The 22,755-nt window shown below is 37.5% G+C and overlaps 1 protein-coding gene across 1 annotated transcript in view; it reads right to left on the bottom strand.

Annotated features, from left to right (window-relative positions):
* The window catches only part of Fbxl17 (F-box and leucine rich repeat protein 17), a 479,631-nt gene that overhangs the window by 342,067 nt on the left and 114,809 nt on the right, over nucleotides 1–22,755 (bottom strand).

Here is a 22,755-nt window from a genome sequence, read left to right as displayed (position 1 = left end):
GAGGGACTAGGTTGCCTTCATAAGCTCTTGGGAGTGGCACTCAATTAGAAATGTTTTGAGGGTAGTTTCTTGCAAGATCGAATCTGGGACTATAGAAGAAGTCTCTTCAGAGGCATCAATAATAGGCATGCAAAATCTAGAGTAGCGAGACAACAGGAATAGCCACTGTTGTAGAAATGGCCTCATATGACTAATATTTCCTGGTTAGAAGAAAGATTAAAGCATCAGCATGGTCACTAATTCTATGTGAAGAGTTGCTGCTCATAAATGAGAGCTTAGACTGTGAATTGTTTTGCTTCTCAACTTAGAGACTAAATCTTTCTAGAGACAGCACATACTCATTTAAGGTTTGGGATGCTTGAAGCCGATGAGTTAAAGAGTTCAACAGACATACATACACAGCCACATTTACTAAGGCTTAATGTGTGCTGAGCTAAGTTTCCTCTATACATAATCTGAGATCCTCATGATAGCTTTGAGAGGCTTTATTATACTCCACTTAGAAGCAATGAAAATAAGTCTAAGGAACTGACTTCCTAAAAAGATAATCAAAGTGCTAATAGGGGAAAAAGCATGGTTTTGGTTTGTGTGTAGGTGCTGGGACTCAGACCCAAGACTTCAGGAGGCAAGTATCCTACTACTGCGCTACACTCTCAGCCCTCCTAAAGGATGGGTTTAAACACTAGTTTCTGAACACAAAAACTTTTCATATGCAAATTAAGATATGACTATTTTCATGGTACTAGCCTCACTTAAGAGCAAGAGCAAATTCAAGGCCATGCACCTGCCACCCACCCCAAAAGAAACAGAGTACCAGTGATAAGGCATGGTGAGCCTACTTTCTAGGGAATTTTCAGGGATTTGCTATCCTTTGATTACTCTTTCCATCTCCAGCAGGTGAAATGGCTTTTTGTAGTTTCTGGGATATTCTAAGAATCACTATAACTTCTACCCCAAAAGAAGCATTCATAGTAGAGGGTTGAGAATTTTTAATTCGGACTTGTAGAAGAAGCTGAGTTAATGGCAGTAAATTATAAAACCAAAAAGGCATAACTAGACTCTTGAGTGAGACACTTTTATCTAGAATGGCTTAAAATTGTAAAAGGCAAGAAAGGGTAAGAGAAGTTTTTGTATAAATTTTAAGATTCTAAATAAAGAGATACAACTTGTTCATATTTTAAGACTTAGATTTTTCTTAGACCACAGAAGAAGAGATCTATCTTTATCAGAATAAGATTGATTTGATAAGTATTGCAATCTGCACTGAAAGAGGGATTTTTAAGAATAACTGCATATCAAGAAAGGAAAAATAACTTGTATTATTAACTCTAAACACATGAAAAAATCGTCAAGCACTTTTATATTGATGAAATCAAGTTATTCTGCAGAATCCTAGTTGACGATACTAAACAATATTCTTAACCTTGACATAAGCTGACTAGATCTCAGTAGATGAATTTGCACTGAGGAACATCTGGGGACACTAACTTGACACAATAGGCTTTAACACAAATGAGAGAATGTATAAATTCTAGTGGGGAGGAGGCTATGGAGGGTGCGGGCAAGGGGAGCTATGGGAGGGTGCCAGTGGGGTCGGGGGTAGAAAGATGCTTCACACTGATTAAGATGTTCTGCACGAAATACACAAAATTCAATAAAAGCAAAAAAAAAAACTGGAAAAAAACCATAACTTAGAAGAGTTCACACTGGACATACAAATTCAGCCTAGAAAGATATGCTTTTAATAGTTCTATTACTGTTGTTGTTGTTATTACTATTGAATCAATCTAGAAACAGTACCATGAATGAACTGAACAAATACAGTCAACTGGACCTTAATACTAAATACTTATGCTGAAGATGGCTTTGTGTATATTGGGGTTATCTCTGCCATCTCTACTGCACCCAACATAATCCAGGATGGTTGTACTGTCAACTTGACACACCTGGGTTGAGGGAGCCTCAATTGGGGAACTTCCTCTATTGGACTGGCCTGTGGCCATGTCTGAGGGGCATCTTCTTGATGAGTGATATGGGAGGGCCCAGCCCACTGTGGGTGGTGCCAACCCTGGGCAGGTGGGCCTGTGTTGCATAAGAAACCAGGCTGAGCAGGGGCCAGGGGAGCAAGCCAGTAAGCAGCATTCTTCCATGGCCTGTTCTCCAGTTCCTGCTTCCAGGTTCCTGCCCTGAGTTCCTACCTTGGGCTCCCTGATGAACTGCAACTTGGGAGTTGTAAGCTAAACAAACCCTTTCCTTCCCAAGTTGGTAGTGGTCAGAGTGTTTTGTCACAGCAATGGAGAAACAAACCAGGACAATGGTCATCCCCCTTCTGGATCCCTTCAACAGCCTACACATGGGACCCCCTTTTACAACTCTTGACTGCACCAATCTAACTTTCTCACCTCAAGGCACAGAGCTCTTTCAAAAAGCACAAATGAAGGCATGTCAGTCTGGTATTCAAAAAAATCTTTCAATGGTACCAATTATTCTTAGAATAAAATCCAAATTCCTCCTGCAAGCTATAGAGCCCTGCACGACTTGACCCCTCCCTCTTTTCAGTCTCATTTCATCCCAGCATCCCTGCTCCTTGTGCCTACACAAAGACGTCCACATTTATACCACTCACTACTCTAGCCCCAGTCCTTGGTATACAGCCTCAAAACAAAACAAAACAAAACAGGCATTCCAAGAAAAAAACTGAATGAGTGAAGTGAAGGAAATATTGTTTGGATACAAGTCAATAGTTTGTAGGTTCCTTACTTAAAACATAATTTTTGATACCAAGAAAAACTGCACTGTTGAATTTTCTTGCTTCCAAATGGCACAAAGAAATAGTAGCTAAAAATTAGATAAGTATCTTCACAAAGCTAAGAACAGGATTTTCACACACACAGAGAAAAAACCAACAGTAGTAGTTTGGTCCTCCCTGGTATGGTTGGAAAGAACTAGACAATGTAGAACTCAAGTGGGAAAGTCATCAAGGACTATCTTATCCCATTCAGATCCTCAAAACAAATCCAGGTCCTTCCTTCTGCTCCCCAGGAGAAACAAGAATCAAAGGCATAGTGAGACTACTTTCTGGGGCATATTTTAGGAGCAACACCAACTTTGAATAATTTTTTTAGCCTCTGCAGCCTGAGTGGTCAGTGGGATTGTGGTGTACCCTCATCCTCTAATTGCAAATAAAATCAGCATGAAGCAATCTGCTTAGCACTAGACAACTTTGCTTCTACCTAAAGGGGGAAACATTCAGCAAAATTCACCAGACTAGAATTCTATGCAGGAGCCAGATAAAAGAGTTTAGCTGTTAGCATCTCCTCCACCATAGAGTGAGTGGTATCTAAAGAGGGCAATGGTGATCAGCTGAGTTGGTTATGGTTTAGGAAGCAGAAGAGAATTTATTCCAATCCAAAACAGCTTTAAAAGTTTCAGTATTATCATAAAGAATTAAAAAGGCATATTCATAATGTCTAATTGAGAACAAATTTCATTCAAGGCTGTTTAATCTCATAAAGCCCTTTAACTCAACAAATATTTGAGTGCTCACAATATATACAACACCTCAGCTTAGCTTCTGATGCTATATGAGGATGAAGTACAGTCCCATCTCCAAAAGCAGAGACTACAGGTTGGGATGTACCCATGAAGAAGCCTGACTCCCAAAACCATCAGTAAGATCCCTGGGAATGTTTCAGACTCTAAATGGCATCCTATATCAGTTCAGTTTCATTTTCCCAAGACCTTCTGTGTATATCTCAAACTAATTTAGAAGAGATAACTTGATTATGGAAGGCTGAAAGCTAAGCAGCATTGTTGTGACTTGATATTAAGGGAAGCTATTTTTTATTAGTATGAGAGATTCACAGACTAAATGTACTCTAAAGTACTCAACACATTGCAGTTTCATGACTTGACAAAGCTTTTCATCAAAGGCTCTGAGGAAATTATGACAAAGAGAAACTCATACTTCAAAGTCCAACAGGTGAACACAAGACTGAGTGAGGTAATATTCTAGTCTTGAGGAGGCTGGCCAGGAAACTATAGCCACAAGAAACTCCATGCTCCCAGAACATAGTATGATCACCACATGATAAGGTACCTTCAATTAGGCCTAGTCACATTGCCAGGCTGGTAAGCACTCAAATTCAACAACCTACAAAGAATATGAGAAATACTGTGACAGCATAAAAATCACAGATGGAAGAAATTCATTAACTATAAATTATACTTACAGGAACTTTAAAAGCAGAACATAACAAACATTCTATTTGTTCAGTCAACATCTTGATATCTATGAAACAACCCTTTTTCTTCTTTCCTTTGTGTCTGTATGCTACATTTTTCATGGCTGACTTATGTGTCCTATTAGAACACTGGAGGACTTTTCATTTGATGTATGTTTTCTCTCATCTGCAGACTCCAGATTTAAATTTTTGGTTGGTGGGGTGGGTGTGGGTCTGTGTCATGAAAGTAGAAAAAAGATCGTAAGACAGCCAGGAGGAAATCTTAAGAGAGATGGAAGGAGGAAAAAAGAGAACGGAATATGTGACATGAAAGCAGAGCGGAAGACTATTGGAGGCGAGACAGAGATCAGAAAGAGGGAAGAAGGGGGAAGAGAAGGGCAGCGAAGGACAGGGATCAAAGAGCAAAGGAAAATGAACTCTGTGTAAAAATGTCAAAATGAAGCACATTATTTTGTACGCTAACTTAAAACTAAATTTAAAAGACTTCTCAGATCAAACAGTCAGATAAAACCAAAGCAAACTGGTGCTTGCCACTGAGGAAAATGGCTGCATGTGAAGACAAAAGACCAGGTATGCATCCACTTTATAAGTCACACAGTACACCCTGAATGTTTGTCAGGTAGTGAAAACCTCATGTCTAGTATATTCTTAAATAAATTGAAATCCGGTGTGGTGTTGCACGCCTTCAATCCCAGCACTTAGGAGACAGAGGCAGGCAGATCTCTGTGTTTCAAGGCCAGCCTGGTCTACATAGTGAATTTGCTACAGGGAGACCCCGTCTCCAAAAAAAAAAGAAAAGAAATTCAAAAGCAGATTGTTTTAATGGAAGACGTTTTCTTTTAAACCACGGTTAGACCTAACAAAACAATTACAGCATATATGCTATGTGCCAGGTACTATTCTACATGCAGTGATTGGGACAGACAAATGGGACTGATATTGAGTTTATAATATAGCATGTTAAACATTCATTTCTGACGTGATCACTGTACTAATACAATCATTTTCAGGGGCCAATGAATTAGTACTTCCTTCAGCTGACATAATTATAATAGCTGATGTGGAAAGAGCCAACAACAGGACTAAAAATTACACGCAATTATTTATCTCAAATACTTTAAATCTTAATTGTAAAACTGATTCCAAGAGAGCTATAATAAATGTCACTTTTCTGTATCATGAAAAAGCAAAGAAAATTTAACTCATATTTACTGATACAAATTTTTAGATATTTACTATCTATTTTATGCACACAAGTGTATTGCCTGCATGTATGTAAGTGCACCTGTGTTGTACAATGCACGCAGAGGTAAGAAGGGGATGTTGGGTCCCCTGAAACTGGAGTTAATGAATGATTGTTAGCCACCATATGGGTCCTGGGAACCGAACCCAAGTCCTCTGCAAGAGTAGTCAGTGATCTTAAGCACTGAACCATCTCTCCAGCCCCGATACAATTTTTAAACTGTTGATATAATTACTTCATCAAGCAAAGAAGAAATCATAAAATAAAGAAATTTCCCTTTCTAGCTTTTTTACTATGAAAGAAATGTAATGTACAAAAGCAGACAAATTTATAAGTGACTCTCCATTTACCACTTTTATGACATCAGCAATTATTCATTTGTAGGCAATGCTGCTATTTCATGTATACTCAGACATGTACAATATTACATATATTTGTAAATATTCCCCTCTCTTTACAATAATCATCTTTCAACTTAATTTAGCAACAATGTTCATGTGAGATAGTATGAACTACACAGAGTTTTCATGGACATAATCTAACAGTGATTTGTAACTCTCACTTAAAATTTGCTGTAATTTCCAAAACTGACCCTTTGTCAACAACGGTATTGGAATTCATAACTAATCATTTTCTAAAAGTTTAAAATTCCATTAATGCCCAATGAAAATGTGGTAACTTGACTGCTTATCTGACCTTCCCTTATCTTCCCTCATTCTATCTTGTTTAATTATTGTCTCTCTATTGAAAAGTTGGATTGCTGATTTTAAAAAGCTTATAAATTGTATACTGAAGTACTATAAAAGTGAAGATGTTGGTCTACTACTAATGTCCCTATTTTAAAAATCTGTAAGTTAAGTGTGACCAAACCACTTTTTTTCATTTTGCCATTTCCTTGATTAGCACTGTTCTCATTTACAAAGCCAGTAGCTATGTAATCTAAGCTATGTAACCTAAGTGAAATAAGAGTCTGATTATTCTAAGTCTGTTCATGAAATGGGCATGCTAGAAAGTCATCTACTAATGTACCCACAGGTATGTGGAGCAGTAATATTTACAAAGTACATTCAAGCAGACATGTACATAGGCAGGTACAAAGAATAGAAAAAAAGATATGAAGAACAGAAAATCTAAAGTAACTGCACAGGATTACAAAGGAACCCAGTAGGTATTTCACAACCATACATAAACCCATAGTTGATCAAAAGAACATATTTCAATTCTCTGAAAGTGAAAGATCCTTTTCCCACTGTCAAAGTTTATTTCACTTTTAAATAAAATCTTCAAGATTACAAATACGGTTAGTTTGAGAACTCATTTCAAAAACTAAAAACAAAAAAAAAAATTCATGAGCATTACTGAATGCTAAATTAAATCCAACATATAGATTACTTACAAAAATCTGATTGTGTGGATGTATCATATATAAGAAAAGAGGAAAAACATAGCATATTCAACCTGAATTCTGAATCATGTAGCCTTAAAACACAAAATTATCATGTCATAGAAGGTGAACACCCCAAGAAAGAGAAAGGTCTCTGCTAATGTTGCTCCAAAACATATTAACATTCATAATGCAAAAGCAACCAGCCAAACAAAGTTGATCCATTTGGACTTCCCAACTACCCATGGTCCCATTCTTGCCAGTGTAAGTGCGTGCGCTCCTCTCCTTCCCCAGCCTCTGCCAGGAGAGCTTTCCTTCCCACCCTAGCCACCTTCTCCCTCTCTCTCCATGTGCCACCTTGCCTCCTTCTTCAGTACTCTGCTTTCCCTCCTTCCATATCCTTCTGTCCACTGTCTAACCTTCTTTTGCTGACTGCTAATGAGAGAAGAAACTTTTTTAAATGTGATTATTATATTAATTTATAGTGATATTAAACTTCTACATATCTCAAAAAGAAATCTAAGATTCTATGACTTTTAATGAAATTGCTAGAATCAGATGGCCTGGGTCATAATCAGCAGTAACTCTTACTAACTGAGGAGCCTTAAGGAAGATATTTAGCATCTGAAGACAAAGTAAAACTGAGATACAAACCTAATGGGTCATTTTAAGCATTCCAAGAGAATACTTATGTGTCAAGAGCAGGCTTAATAACTTAGCCACTATTCAGTACAGATAGCCATTCCCTTTCCCTTCTTCCTGGTATTCTGAACATTATTGTACAAGGGTACCTTAGTCTTATAACTATTGTTAAAAGAATGTATATCAGCAGTTAATAAAAGTTTTTTATGATGTGTCACACCTATTTTCCCCCAAGCTACTAAAAATAGAAATGACAGCCATTATTTGTTCTATACCCAGGCTGAAGTTACACAGGCAAGGGGGGGTTGGGGGTTGGTGGAGATAACTTAGGAATGGCTTCCAGATAACAAAATATCAGTAGCAAGTTTAACTGTACATAACACAATAACCTCAACTTTGCCACATATTTAAAATTATACTGATTCCATTTTCATGCTTTCCCCTGACAAATTATTTCACCTGCCAGCCTTGGAGTGGCAGTACACTCTACTTCTACTGTTGTTAATGTCTTTGAAAGCCTAACAAGATAAATAAGCCCCCGAATGAGGCTTGTTAATGGCCCTAAATGTACAAGTCCTGAAGCATTAAAAGCATGGCAAATTTACGTATTTGCGAAGGAAATATGTAAAGCAGGTTTGGACTAATGTGTTCAATTCATGTGTCTATGGATGGATAATCTCAATGTACATCATTTCATAACAACATCATGGGAAGCTAATGCAAAGTAAGTAAAAGGGAAATGCAGAAAAGAGAGCACACAACCTTCAAAAGACTCATCGCGTTTGTGAAAATACTTCAGGTTAGACGTTAATATTTTAGCAGGTAAAAATGCTGCCCAGGATGAATCCAACCAAGGTATAAAGCCCTAATAATCTATGTTTTAATCATAAATGAAAGACAATAATCACTTGTTAAAAAAATAATACAAACAACCCAGTATATGAATATAGAACATTTCTTACATATTCATGTTAACATTCTTTAAACAAAAAAACCCATCATCAAAAACAAAATTTAAAATTAGGTTATACATTTTTCATTGTGTCAGACAAATACATTCCCAGCTCACTAAACGTGCCTTCTTACATTTTAAACAGCTTATAAATCCCACTTAATTTAAATAAGGTTCCAACAAATAACTGAAAGAGAGAGGGTAAGTCTGCCATTTAGCCCAAACCAGTACGCTTCGTGGACACACCCACCCTCCACAAAGGAAACCATGCTAATAACAAAAAATAATAATAATAAAGAAGGCATTTTATCCATTTGACATTAAAAAACAGTTTATTATACAGCCCACTCTCATTTTCAAAATTAAAAGCCCAGAATGAAACAGCTCATGTTGTACAAAACCAATATACATTCATGTCTCCAGGTTCAGCAGCCAAACAAAGATTGTAGATCTTTTCATAAGAATATTCTACCAAGTCCAACTGAACCTCTATCAGTAGCACAGGCCCAGCAGAAAGAAAGCACTCAATAACATTTACTGAACATAAGAAGGAATGCAGTTACCCCAGACCAGGCAGGTAATGAAAAACACTGTGTCACTGATGCCAAACTGGCAAAAGCAATTCAAAATTCCTGTCATTAAGAAAAAGTCAGGACTTGAGTACCTACTTGTTAGGTACCAATACCATATGATTGATATTCATGTGTATTTATTTATATTATAATATGAAAGTCTTAAAAATATTTATACATTTTAACCCAGGAAGAGGATTTTGAGGGACTTTTATGGAGTATACTAGGCAAAAACGTGAGAGATTTGCACACTATTTATATAGTAATGAAGCGTTGAAAACAAGACAATGGTCAAATGAGAGTGTATATTTCTGACAGATTACTCTGTGGCCAAAAATGATATTTACTAAAACTACGTATTAAAGTAGAAAAATGAATGCAACTTAAACGTACAAGTTGCTTTATTATAGTAATGGGAAGCTGATTAACACAGTAGAGAACAGTAAGTATACAGGGCAGGCTTGTGTACCTTCAGCTGGGAAAGGCCTGGATCCAGGGTCACAAGGACTGCATTTGAACCACTCATATCCCCACTGGCTAGATCATTCTGCCCCCTCTTCAGTTTATTAACTTAAGTTTGAAACATTCAAAGCCAGGATTGAAAGGTAGATTTGGATGGTAGTTAATGCTCCCCTTCCTATTTCTTTCCCCCATGAACAAGCAAAGGGGCATATTAATGGCCCGTGGCCTAAAAACCTATCCAGCTCCTCTGACCAAGCACCCCACTGGTCCCTAACCCTGCTACAGCTTAAAAAGGGGGTTCAGTCTCCTCCCCTGCTAGGGTGGGTAAAAGAGATACAAAGAACAGAAAGCATCTGGCTGATGATAATAACCTCTACACGGGAGCTTTAATCATGGAAGGAACAAGGGATGAAAACCAAAGCCTGGTTCTTACTGATTTGACCACATGCAACTAAGTATACTGATTTATTCTATGCCAACATGTTAATTTATAAAAACACACTAGAATTGCAAGCATCATCATGCATATTCTACAGTAAATTAGAAGCTTGTTGCTCTATCAACTTTGACAAGACATGTACTTGCATCACAGTGCAACTTACAGGGTCCAAGAAGGAAAAGGGAGTTTTGCACCTCTATAGGCTCAGGAAGGTTATCTCCTCTGGTCAGTTCCTATTCTAGGATTCACAGCAAAATGCCATGAGGAACAATGCAGCACTGAGAAGATAAATGTGACCTCCAGTTTCTGAAGCGAGCAAGCAATCAGTGGCCTCCTATCCACAATAAGACATGCTGCTTTACTAAAAAAATATGAATGCAAACAGAGTCCCTCAGAGGACTGCCACCTTGGGGCAGAGAAAGTATCTCTGTTTATTTCACTTAAACAACAATGAATGAAGAGATTGTAAAATCGTTAGGAGAAGCTAGTTGACAGTTTCCTCCTCCATTTAGAAGACATATTTTTGGCATGCAAGCAAAAAGTGACCTTATTATTTTTTAAGAACTGTTTCATATTGAAGAGCCTATATAAATCTCTCCAAATGTTTCTAAAAGGTTTAAAAGCCAGGAAATTTAGATGTTTCAGCACCATTAGTGCTAACCTTGGCACTGCGACTGCTACCAATCAATTTTTTCCTTTTAGAAAGAATGAATAATTTTGATGAATGCTATTGCAAATTACACACTGGAAACATAATTTTTCATATGAAGGGGGCCAATGTCTCTTGGCATGCTTGTCACCATCACAATATAACTGCTAATCTTCAAATACAGTAGTTATTAACAACTTCAGAAAATCATTCCGAAGACCAATTCTCCTTTTTAAGGTCAATGATTATCACAGCTAATGACCAATTGGCTCTAACCATTGTGTCCTGACCTTTACATCATGTTTTAAACTAACAAGACAATAAATATTAATAATGACCTGTTTTGAAGAGTGTTTTCAGTGGCCATCTATGCTCACAGAAAACATAATTGTTTACTGTTCATATAATCACTCAGTCAATTGCTAATTTTTGCTTGTTTTCTCCTTGCAGCTGGTGGTGTTTTATCATTAAAATGGAAATAGGGATGGAGGGTGAGGAGATAGAAAATCTGAGATAAGCTCTATTGGCATTAAAAGACATAAAATACCAGTTAAATGTGCATTGGGTTAGATAATGGGTACTAAAAGGTACACGATGAAAAGCAAAAGCCATCCTTTTCATCCCAAAGGCACTCGCTGTTCAGGTTTTTGTAACTGCTTGTGAAACAAAGTGTTTAATGTAGATGCTTCTGCGTGGTGCATTTGTTTAGTTTCCTTCTGATTCTACACAACAGTTTTGTATTTGACACTTTACCTGAAACTTTGGTTTTTCACTTACAATATCTAGAGCCCCTTTCTCAATGGCAATAGACTTCATCTCATTTATTTAACAGCTGCACGTTATCCTAACAGGAAAACAGGAGCTCATTTAGTGCCCCTGTTCTGATGCACACCTCAGTCCCTTCTTGTTCTCCTTGTTTATTTTGCTTTGATGGTGCAATCAGTGCTTCAGCGGACATCCCAGCATGAATATTTTGGAAAACGTGTACTAGGTAACTACAGCAATTCTCTGTAGTCTGACTCTAGGGTAAGAGGACATGGGCATTTTTACGTATGGATTTTGCTAAACTATGTTCCAGAAAGACCATACTGACTGAGACCAGGCATTGGAGAATGTGTCCCTTTCTCTACCCCTTTGACATTGTCTGAAATTATGTGCAAGGAAAAAATACATCAAGAAAAAAGTTCACACTTAGAGTTGTTTCATTACTAATAAAGGTGTAAAACTTCTCATGTTTACTCAGAGGCAGTGGTTTTTTGTTTGTTTGCTTTGGTCTCTTTTGAGACAGGGTCTCTCTGTAGCCCCAGCTGTCCTAGAACTCACTATGTAGACCAGGCTGGCCTTGAACTCACAGAGATCCGCCTGCCTCTGCCTCCCAAGTGCTGGGATTAAAGGCGTGCACCACCACGCCTGGCCCAGAGGCAGTGTTTTTAAAATTACTCTGATTTTCCTATTTAGTTATCACAGGAAATCAAGTCTGGTTCATTTAGGAAAATCTGGTTCATTTCACAGGAAAATCAAATCTGGTGTAGGGCATGTAACAGCTACACACCAAACACCTGTGTCTTTAATAGATGAATCAAACAACTGATTAGTAAGCAGACTAAACTATTCTATAAACAATGTTTTTTATTTTTTGTTTACTTTGTTTTATTTTGTTTGTTTGTTTTGTTTTTTGAGACAAGGTCTTCTTGTAGCCCCACTGTGGAACTAACTATATAGACCAGGCTGGCCCTGAACTTACAGAGATCTGCCTGCCTATGCCTCCGAGTGCTGGAACCAAAAGCATGAACCACCAAGCTCATATTATTGTGACAAACTCCATCTTGCTTTTCAGAATTCACAAGATTCCTGAAACTGAGCCAAGAGAGCTAGCAAGACACATGACAGGAGCTGGAAAGACACACAACATGAGCTCAGCAGTTTCCTGCAGCTGTAAGCACAGGTAACTTTCTACAGCGTTCTACCAAATACTCACCTCCACATTTCGGAAAGTTTCTGTAGAGCTGAACAATATTCTATCAAGCTTCTTTTAAAGATTTTTCTTTATAAAATACATTGCAAACATCCTTCTATAATTTCCTTTTATCTTTCTGTTTGATGTTAATGTGGCTGAGATGCAGACATATCTATATGAACTTTAATTCTTTGATATAGAATGGCTTCTAGGTTCTCTTATTGATGTGCTATTCATTACAAAGATTCAATGGATGACATATCTTTGCACATCTCTTTGAACATGCCTAGAGTATGCTCTGAAAAATGCATATGTGTGTGTACCGAGAAACTGGACTTGCTGAGTGTTAAGTACTGGAAAGGATATAAAGAAGAGAACTGTTGTGACAACAGAACTGTGACAAGCAGCTAGAGAATGGCAGGCAGTATCTTACAGAGTTTCCTCTCTATCACTATGCACCACCTCCTCCCTACAATCCTTCCACTCTTACTATTCATCATGAGGACATGTTTGTGGTATCGGGTATAAACGTGGCTCATGTGGAGCAAGAGAGCTACAATGATGCATATACTAAAATGACTAAAGAACAATGCCTCACGGAGTTAAAAGCATCAAAAGGACAAAATTCAAATCAGCAATGTTTGTTAAAACACAATATTATGTTGATAAAAATAAATTCTGAAATATTAGAATACTGAAAGATTATTTTCAAATTGCTTCTAAAGTGTTTCTAATAAATGAAATTTAGAAAACCAAGTCTAAGCATAGTAATATATTTAGTGTGGATCCAGCAGCCAAATGTTATCGGAAAGTTGGCACATATGCACATATGCCTGAGGACACATGAGCACATGTAAGGCTGTGTCTGGCTTTAATGCGAGGGTAAAAGGTCATGTAAATGACTCTAGAAGCAAAGAACACATCATAGACAAAGTTTCTCTGACAGCAGACGAGGCAAACCCTCTCTCATCAACAAAGCTGAGCAGCAGACACTGCTGCTATTCCTTAGGCTCTAATTAGAAAACCTACAATCACTGTGCATAGCAAATCTGGACTGAGGCAGGATAGAAGGACAGGGAAAATTAAAAGGACCCGGGAAGGGAAAGGAGCCCTTAACTCTCGCGTCTGGTTGACACCTCTCACCAGTTTTGAGTCAAAAGTTCCAGCACAACTAACAAAATTTACTGCAGAGGTCACCTACAAAGAGACAATATACATTTTATATACAGATATTTCAAATAAGAATGGGAAAACATCAGTGAACCATACATGAGACCGAAGCATATCTGGCCTTACTCCTTTCCCACCTGTCACACATGTGGAGGGCAGAGGACAATCCTGTGGAGTCAGTTCTCTCCTTCTACCTTTACAAGGTTTCTAGGTATCAAACTCCAGGCATCAGGCTGGCATAGCAAGCACCTTTACCCACTGAGCCATGTCACTGGCCCTAGATCACTTACTTCTAATTTCCTACATGACTGTTAACTGACTGGGGAACAATATGATGTGATCAGGACATACTGTACACATCACTTATTCCCATGGCATGAACTGAGCACTGGCAGAAAATGGTAATCAGGAATACACTACTATTCGAACCAGCTTTTCCAGCACTGTAATGTTAAAGAATAATAGATTCCCATTTAACTGTATTGTGAAGCAGCTACGTAACTTTTCAAAGTATTACATAATGATTTCAGATAAAGCATAATTCTGTGGAAACATTTTTCCTCCATAAAGGTAAAATAAGTAATAATGATAAAGAAAACAGAAAAAGACAAAGGACAGCCCTGCCTCTTGTTTTCTCCAGCAGCGCAGTCCACAGCACTGCACTGCATTAATCAGGAAACCACTATGACCAGTGCTTTCGTTGATCCTCATGTCCTCCTCCTTGACTGGCTTACATGCATACAGGGTTCTGGATATCCAAATACAATACAAAACTATGTGATTTTTTTTTACATTAATTTGTTGCTTTATATATATATCTATTGAATTAGAATAAATTTAGCATGGTTTTAGTGACGTTCAGAGGGCTTGTACAATCAGATTGAAAAGGACATTAAGAATTATCACCATCAAAGAGACTGTTCATCATGGTTTATTCTTTGATATGCTGAAATGCTCTTCCCAAATCCTGAAGAACATTAGGACAGAATATAAATTAGCCAGGTGTGGTGATTCACATCTTTAATCTAACAGTGGCAGACATGTCTCTGTGAGTTCAAGGCCAGCCTGATCTACCTGGTAAGTTCCAGGCAGCCAGGGATATACCAAGGCCCTGCCTCAAAAAAAGAAAAAAGAAAAGGTAGAATATAAAAGGTAGAATATAATCATAGCAGAACACAACTATTCTAAATGGAAAAGTGATCAAAAGCTTTTTAGCATATTTTAATTCATATATTATAAAATGATTTCAATTTTTATCATTTGGTTGCTTATATGATTTTGTAATTGTTGTATTTTACAAAATCTTAAAACCAGAAACAAACACAATGCTTTAAATTTCTTCATTGATTCCTATAATTTGCAGATCCAAAAATAAATCCATAAAAGAATTAATAGGTTTCAGGTATTTTTCTTTTTAAAGCAATATAATAATTTATTTTTAATTTATTAGCAATAGGTTTTCCAGGTTTGTGGAAATTTAAGATAATTTGTTAAGCATTTAAACTCAAATCTAGAATTCTTCTGGGCTTATGCTCATGGAAAGACTGGCCTAGCCTATGGCATCATCTAGTTCCACACTCAGTGCAGCACACACGGGGCATGATTTCTAACATATAAAGCTCCTTAGTTCATCACACACTAAGTTTACTACCATATGCGTAGCGCTTTACACTTGTTGAAAATCAAATGAAAAACTTAAAACTCCAAATAATGTAAATTCTTCCAAAGTTTTGCAAATAATTCTTTATTCCTTAAGCTTCATTCTAACAAGGCAACCTTAAATCACTCAGGAAAACTGAGCTTTGAATGCATCACTACAAACAGATTCTAAACTTTTCATCTACTTGTTGGTGAGGAGTGGGAAATAGTGTAGGCTGAGTGTCCCTTAAAATGGTTGGGCCCAAACATACTTTAGAGTTCAGAGTGCTTTGGGTTTGGGGATAACTCTACTGGTTGAGCATCCCTAATCCAAAAATCTAAAATGTGAAATAGTCCAAACTCTACTAGTTAAAAAAAAAAATTTAATTTTGGAGCATTCTGGATTTTGGATTTGGAGATTGAGGATATTCAATCTACACCTAAGACAGAGCTCCCAAGGTAAAGAAATGAGAGGCTATGAAAAAATGGTTAGTGGAATCCCAGGCTCCTGATAAGCAGGCACAAACATTAACAAAACCATGGAATACTATGTTGATTCTGAAGACAGCCCAACATTTTACACTCAAATAAACCAACTTGCTTTTCTAGATTCATTTTCTTATTTATAAAATTATAATCCTGGATTCTAATTCATCCAGGTAGAAGTCTCTGACTCAAAGCACTCTTCTAGAAGGATAGCTGGGGAGGGATCTGGTTCCTGTATCATGTAACACATGAACTCTCAGCACCATCATCTCTGTCCATTGTAGGTACTCAAGAAAAGAACAGAACTGAATGGAACAGAACAGAACGGATCAGAACAGACAGAAAAGAAAAGGGGAGGGGAGGGGGGAGAGAAGAGGAGGGGAGGGAGGAGAGAAGAGGAGGGGAGGGAGGGGAAAAACTTGACAAATGAAGAAGCACTTCTGACTTGGGACAGAGAAAAATTCGAATTAACATTAGAACTCCTTGATTGATGAAAATGTTCTGTTTCTTCCTATTGAATTTCTCTAACTTGGCAAGTGTCTGAGGAGAGCAGGCCATGAGAAAAGGGTCAAGATCACTAAGACTGGAAACAGATTAAGATCTGGAATGAGACCAACTGCAAATCATAAGCAAAAACCACAATCACGGAAAAGGAGCTGGGTAGTAACCCAAGGACTGAGGCAAATCCCAGTCAGGGAGGTTCAGGAAAACCGCTCTTCTGGCAGGTTTTGTAAGGAACTTCAATTCCCGTTATTTGCATTTATCTCATCTCCTGACAGGATCACGACTCTTTTGGAAGCAAGGATTACTGTCTCATTTACATTTACATCTCCTGCTATGCCTAACACACTGCAGACATTCATTTAATATGAGGCAAATTAATTATGATGCCTTCTAAAGAAAATCAATGCTTATCTTGGCGTTCAAACAAAGCATCAGCTTAACTTAAAGTCAAAATATTTGTCATTAGGCAAGTTTTTTTTTTATTTTAGCTTTAATTTTATTAAACTACATATGCACATGGCTTGACTCATCAAGTAACTTCCAGAAGGTTTGTTTAAAAGCACAGCAGAATAGTCTTTGCCCATTACCCCTACCATATACCGCCCTTCCAGAGGTAAATGTTGTCTGCTCTTTCATAAGATTATTCTAGAATTTACTTCCACGTTTCCAAGCACTGTGCTCACACTGCCAGTTCTCAATTTCAAGTTTTAATCATTTGATTCTCATATATGAAAGAACTGAGCTCTGTCTTCTACTTAGATCCAACATACACAGAATTGTTTCTTACCTTATTCTAATGTAAGCTAGAGTCTTACCCAATATTTATAAAATTATGACTATATAAACAGTTCAAAGCTAAACCACTAAACCATGCAGCGAACTATTCTTTCCTTCCCAGCACAACTCTTGCTTACCTCAAGTAAATGTGTTGTGGGTTATGTTTTGTTGCTTAGTTGTCTAAGTATGTAACAGCAAGTCTTCACTAGGTATTTTTTAATATTTTATTTATTATTTTTATGTTATGTGTATGAGTGTATTGCCTGCTTGTATATGAGTGCACCCATGTCATGCAATGTCGCAGAGGTCAGAAGAGAGCTTCAGATTCGCCTGGAACTGGAGTTAAGGACAGTACACAGCCACCATGTGGGTGCTGGGAATAGAATCCAAGTCCTCTGCAAGAGCAATCAGTGCTCTTCACCGCTGAGCCATCTCTCCAGCCCCTTCACTAGGTATTTTGGCTGTACACTATACCTGTGCCCCTTTGGCATTTTTAGGTGAAACTGAATATTTCAACTGCTTTACAAAGGATTTCATTCACCGTCTTTTGCTTTACTAAACAGGAATCTGTTAGACTTGGGTCACAGCCTGCCTGGAGGTTTATTTTGAGTACAGGTATTTCAGATGCTATAGAACTTTTGGCATATACCTATAATCCCAGCATTCAGAAGGCTGAGGTAAGAAGGATCAGGAGCGTGATGCCCTCTCTCAAAAAAATTAAATATAAAAAATGAATGCATGATAAATGATTCCAATGTGACATACTAAAAGCAGCACACACATACACATGCAGACAGGTCGTGGCATGCTGGCTCCAGTTTCCTAGGCCATCAGTTTTCCTATCTTTAAAAAAAAAGAATTGCTAGGAACACTACAGGTTGATTTCTGATTTCTCTTATCTCCTAGAATAGATTGAGAACAGTAAGATCTATAAAAATCCTCTGTAGGTATGCACCCATTAAGTTAGGACATGGAACAAGCTGAAGCCTGCAAAGACCCTAAATGACAGAGGGGATGTTTTGGATGGCACGCAAGGAAAAATATTAGAATCATTTAGACCGACCACAGATTTCACTACAAGTAGCAAAGTTTTTTTATTATTATTTTATATTATTTTATGTATATGAGTGTATTTATTGTCTACATGCATGGGTGCTGGGAACCAAACCTGGGTCCTCTGCATGGGCAGGCAGTGCTCTTAACTGGTAAGCAGTCTCTCCAGCCTCAAAGTAGCAAGTTTTGATGACTATAATCATTATCACTAACTGAACACTAATTTTTTAACAGGACCATGCCATGTAATACTCACTGTCAGCTACTCTAAGGTAATACATCCAATTACCAATGAGAAACTGAGGCATCTACATTCACAGGTACTATTTGGCAAAGCCAAGAATTCTGGTTATGCCTGCCGTGGCCATTCATTTAATCTTAAATCGTTCACATGGAAAGTGTGCTATAACTTTAAAAGAAAGGCCTATAGGCATATACCTATAATCGCAGTTCTTGGTATTCTGATGGAGAAGGATTGATCTGATTTTGTAGCTGGAGAGAGGAGAGAAGAAAGAAGGGGGGTCACTATTACCTGGAATAGAAAAAGGGTACAATCATGTGAGCTGTCTTTAGTCAAAGGCAGCAGAAAAACTTGTGTTTGCATCAGGCTGAATCTCCTCAGACTAATCACACCTTGAACTGAAGTCTGGTCACTTTAAGTGGCAGGCATGTCAGCAGCCATAAGGAATGCTATTTACATCACAGGGTTACAGCACATACAGCTTACTATGGACTGAATTGTGTCTCCCTCCAAATTCATACTCTGAAAGCCTAGCCCCCCCCCCATATTACTCTATCTGGAAATATGTATTTAAGAAATAAGGTTAAAGAGGGTCATAAGCACTAACCCACAGGCCCATGGTTTTATAGAGTTTCTCTGCTGTGAGGACACAGCAAGGGGGCAGCCATCTGAAAGCCAGAAACCCACTGCTACTAGGTATCGAGCTTGGACTCTCACCCTCCGAACTGTGAGTAAATGAGTATTTGCTTTTTAGCTACCAGTGTATACTATTCTACGCAACACCCTGAGCAGACTACCAGAGCATAAAGTCAGAAGAACTTAGTAACATCAGTTCTTTCTACCTTGTCACACGACAGAGGAAAAATAGATACCAATGAGACATTTTATTGTTAAAAAGAAAAATATGCTTTTAGAAGAGGAACATATTAAGGTTATTTTGCAGTTCACCACTCATCGAGAATCAAGTGGTAAGTTGGGAGTCAGAAAACTTGGGCTCTAGGGTGGCATAGGTTCTTATTAGCTATATAGTATTGGCCAAATCATTTAGCCTTCCAATTTTCACAAAAACAATCAAGGAAGTAAAGATAGATGATCTTTAACCTGCTTTCTGATAAACACTCTAGATCTTATTTAGGTGGTAGAAACATGGTCAAAAGAATCTCTAACCAGGATATATTCCTGAAGTCATCACACACTGAACTGAAAAGAAATTCTAAAGCTACATATAAATTCCAGTAAACAATAAGAGAACTAAATATAATAAAAATTGTGATGTGGAGTATTCAGAGCCTACATATTTCCAAGGCAATATACAGCTCATAATGAAACAATTACACAAGTTCTGAGACTTGATAGTGGGAGACTTTTCTCCCTCTGCTAATGTCTTTTGCTGCTATAAACTATATAGAATTTGAATTGGAGAGGAGATACCACAAAAAAAAAGAAACAAAAACACTTTTTCAAGCAGCAAGAGTCATAAATTTAAGAGATTTGAGCCCTTAGCACTGAATATTAAAGGGTACGGCTGAGGGTTACAGCATGTGCTTTGTATATAATAAGATCTCAAGTTCAATACATAAGCACAAAACAAAATAAAATAATAAAAGAGAAAGAAAAGAAAAAACAAAAAAATTAAAAGGAAACAATGGTGGGGGGGGGCGAGGTGCTGGAACCTTCTTTGGGAAGGAGTATGCTTTGGGAGACTTTTACCACACTGTTCTTGCAACATCATCACATCACAGAAACTGGACAGCAAAGGTCGAAGTGTTAGTATCAGCAGGCCAATATAAAACTGCTTTAGGCATCTTGCGACATAAAGGAGAACTCCTGGGTAGAAAATCAGCAGAGAATGATCAAAAGATCTAGTGGAGGCCAGAATTCTCTGCCAGATAAGCAATGACTGCAGGTTGGCCTTCAGCCTTTTCCAATTCACATCTCCATTCAGAGCAGCTATAGTTTAGGAATCGGAATTGATCTAGAAATCAACTATGAAAAATAGCCATCCATCAAAGAAATTTTAAAATCTGAGCACGTAACACTGGCATCCCCTTCTGGCAGAAGTGAGGAAAGGGCAGGAGATCAGAAGTAGACTGTAAAGTCAGGCCAGGGAACACTACCTTAGAGAACAGTAGGGAGGAAAAGGGTTCACACACACCCATATTTCTCCCACACAACTGTGACACTCAGACCCATAAAACAAAAGGCAACTAAACATGAGTGTCTTAAAACTGCTACTGATCTGGAGCTCACCGAAGAAAATGAAATTGGGCTCATGGAAATTAAAGCCAGAAGATAAAGACCACTAGATGGCACCAAACCATGGCCAGGACTGAGACAAATTTGTTTCTCAGCCAAACCTGCTGAACTCCTGGCTAGTAAACTATAAAAGTTTGATCCAGGCAGTTCATCACTGTACTGAAAAATTTGGATTTTCTTTATTGTCTGGTAAAGGGGTTGTATCTGCTGCAGGCACTGGAATAGATTTACCAATAATTTAAAAGAAACACAATAAACCTAAGGCAATAAGAAAGTATAACAGAAATGAATTATGAATCCAAAATTTAAAAATAATTTTAAATAGTGGCATAATCCCAGCACTTGGGAGGCAGAGGCAGGCAGATCTAGTGAGTTCAAGGCCAGTCTAACAATTTGTTACATCATTTTAAAAGTATACATTGCTGCCGGGCGTGGTGGCGCACAACTTTAATCCCAGCACTTGGGAGGCAGAGGCAGGCGGAGCTCTGTGAATTCAAGGCCAGACTGGTCTACATTGTGAGTTCCAGGCCAGCTGGCTATAGGTAGATCCTGTCTCAAAAAGACCAAAATAAATAAATAAATAAATAAATAAATAAATAAATACAATAGAGGCGATTAAAAAAGGATAAACACAGCTAAAGGATAAATGATTGACTTAGAATATCAGATTGGAAATATTTTCTAAAAGACGATAGTAAAGGATGAGATTTAACAAAATGAAAGAAGAATCAAGGTGCAGAAGGAGATATGTGACCAGCATGCATCCTAGAAAAAAGGTGAGGTGACGAAGGCAAGGAAGCTAAAGACAGACAGAAGATCCCAGCATGAAAAGACTAACAGGACAAATGGGAATAAAATCCATACCACAGCATGTTAAGTTTTAAAACAAAAAGATTAAATTCCTAAATATTTTAGAGAGAAAGCAAATAGGCTTTGGAACAAAGTTTATATAGCATAATACAGCAACATCCTAAAGAAGAGGAGAAGCCACGTGTGGTGGCTCATGGCTGTAATTCTAACACTCAAGATGGAGGCAAAAGGACTACCATGAGCCTGAGCCACAGGAGGAGTTCAGGGCCAGCCTAGGATAGAGAATGATGATCTGCTTCAAAGGGAATTAATTAATTAACTAATTAATTAATTATATCAAATTAAATTGTCACTCAAATGGCAAAGGGCAGAATAGAAGTTCCTTAATATATAGGGCTACAGAAATTTTCTCTTTATCAGAGACCTAGAATGAAAACACTATTGGAAAAAGTACTAAGGAAAAAAAAAAAAAACAGAAAGAGAGAGGGGAAAGAAGGGGGAAATCTGGATGATGGCACAAACAGATAAACTATATATAAAGGCTAGTAAATTTCTTACCTGTTATTACATTAGAATCAAAACTAAACACAGAAAGAAAACCTGAAAACTAAAATTCTATACCATATTAATAGAAACAAAAAACAAAGAAATAACAATACAAACCAACATAATTCCAAACAAAAACTAATAGGAGAGATTGATTAAGATTGCTTCTCTGAAGACTAAGTACTTACAATCTCTTTCCAAGACTCCTCAGAGATAGAGTGAGGCAGGGATATGGGATTTTAAAAAGAAAACCAAATTAGGGAGAGCACAATATGTTAAGTAGATAAAGTGGTTGATATAAACTAATAATTCAAAAATCTAATTAACAGGAAATGTTTTCAGAATATGCCACAACTGTCAAAAAAAAGAATATACAAAAAAAAAAAAAGGAAATTTGGAATGGTAGCCAAAGTACTCCTTTCAAAAAGCCTAAAGCTCACATAGTTTTGCATATGGGCTTTAGTATTAATGCTAATAATTTTCAAATACAATCTCAATCAGAAAAGTGGAAGACTAACAAAATTCCTGATTCCAAAATGAGATACTATAAGGCAAGAAAATATGAATCCAATTTACTTACAACTTAGTTGAGGGAAAAAGAGAGTAAGCCAGATAATATTCTCCTCTCTCTCTCTCTCTCTCTCTCTCTCTCTCTCCCTCCCTCCCTCTCTCCAAATAAAACATTACCAAAATGAATTCAATATTATATTAAAGTATGTGCTAATGGAAT

This window comes from Nannospalax galili, unplaced genomic scaffold, assembly GCF_000622305.1.
Source record: "Nannospalax galili isolate Female #2095 unplaced genomic scaffold, S.galili_v1.0 scaffold578, whole genome shotgun sequence".
In the NCBI taxonomy this organism is placed as follows: Eukaryota; Metazoa; Chordata; class Mammalia; order Rodentia; family Spalacidae; genus Nannospalax; species Nannospalax galili.
Note: the sequence above shows the minus strand (reverse complement) of the source record. Positions and strands in the feature narration are given on the sequence as shown.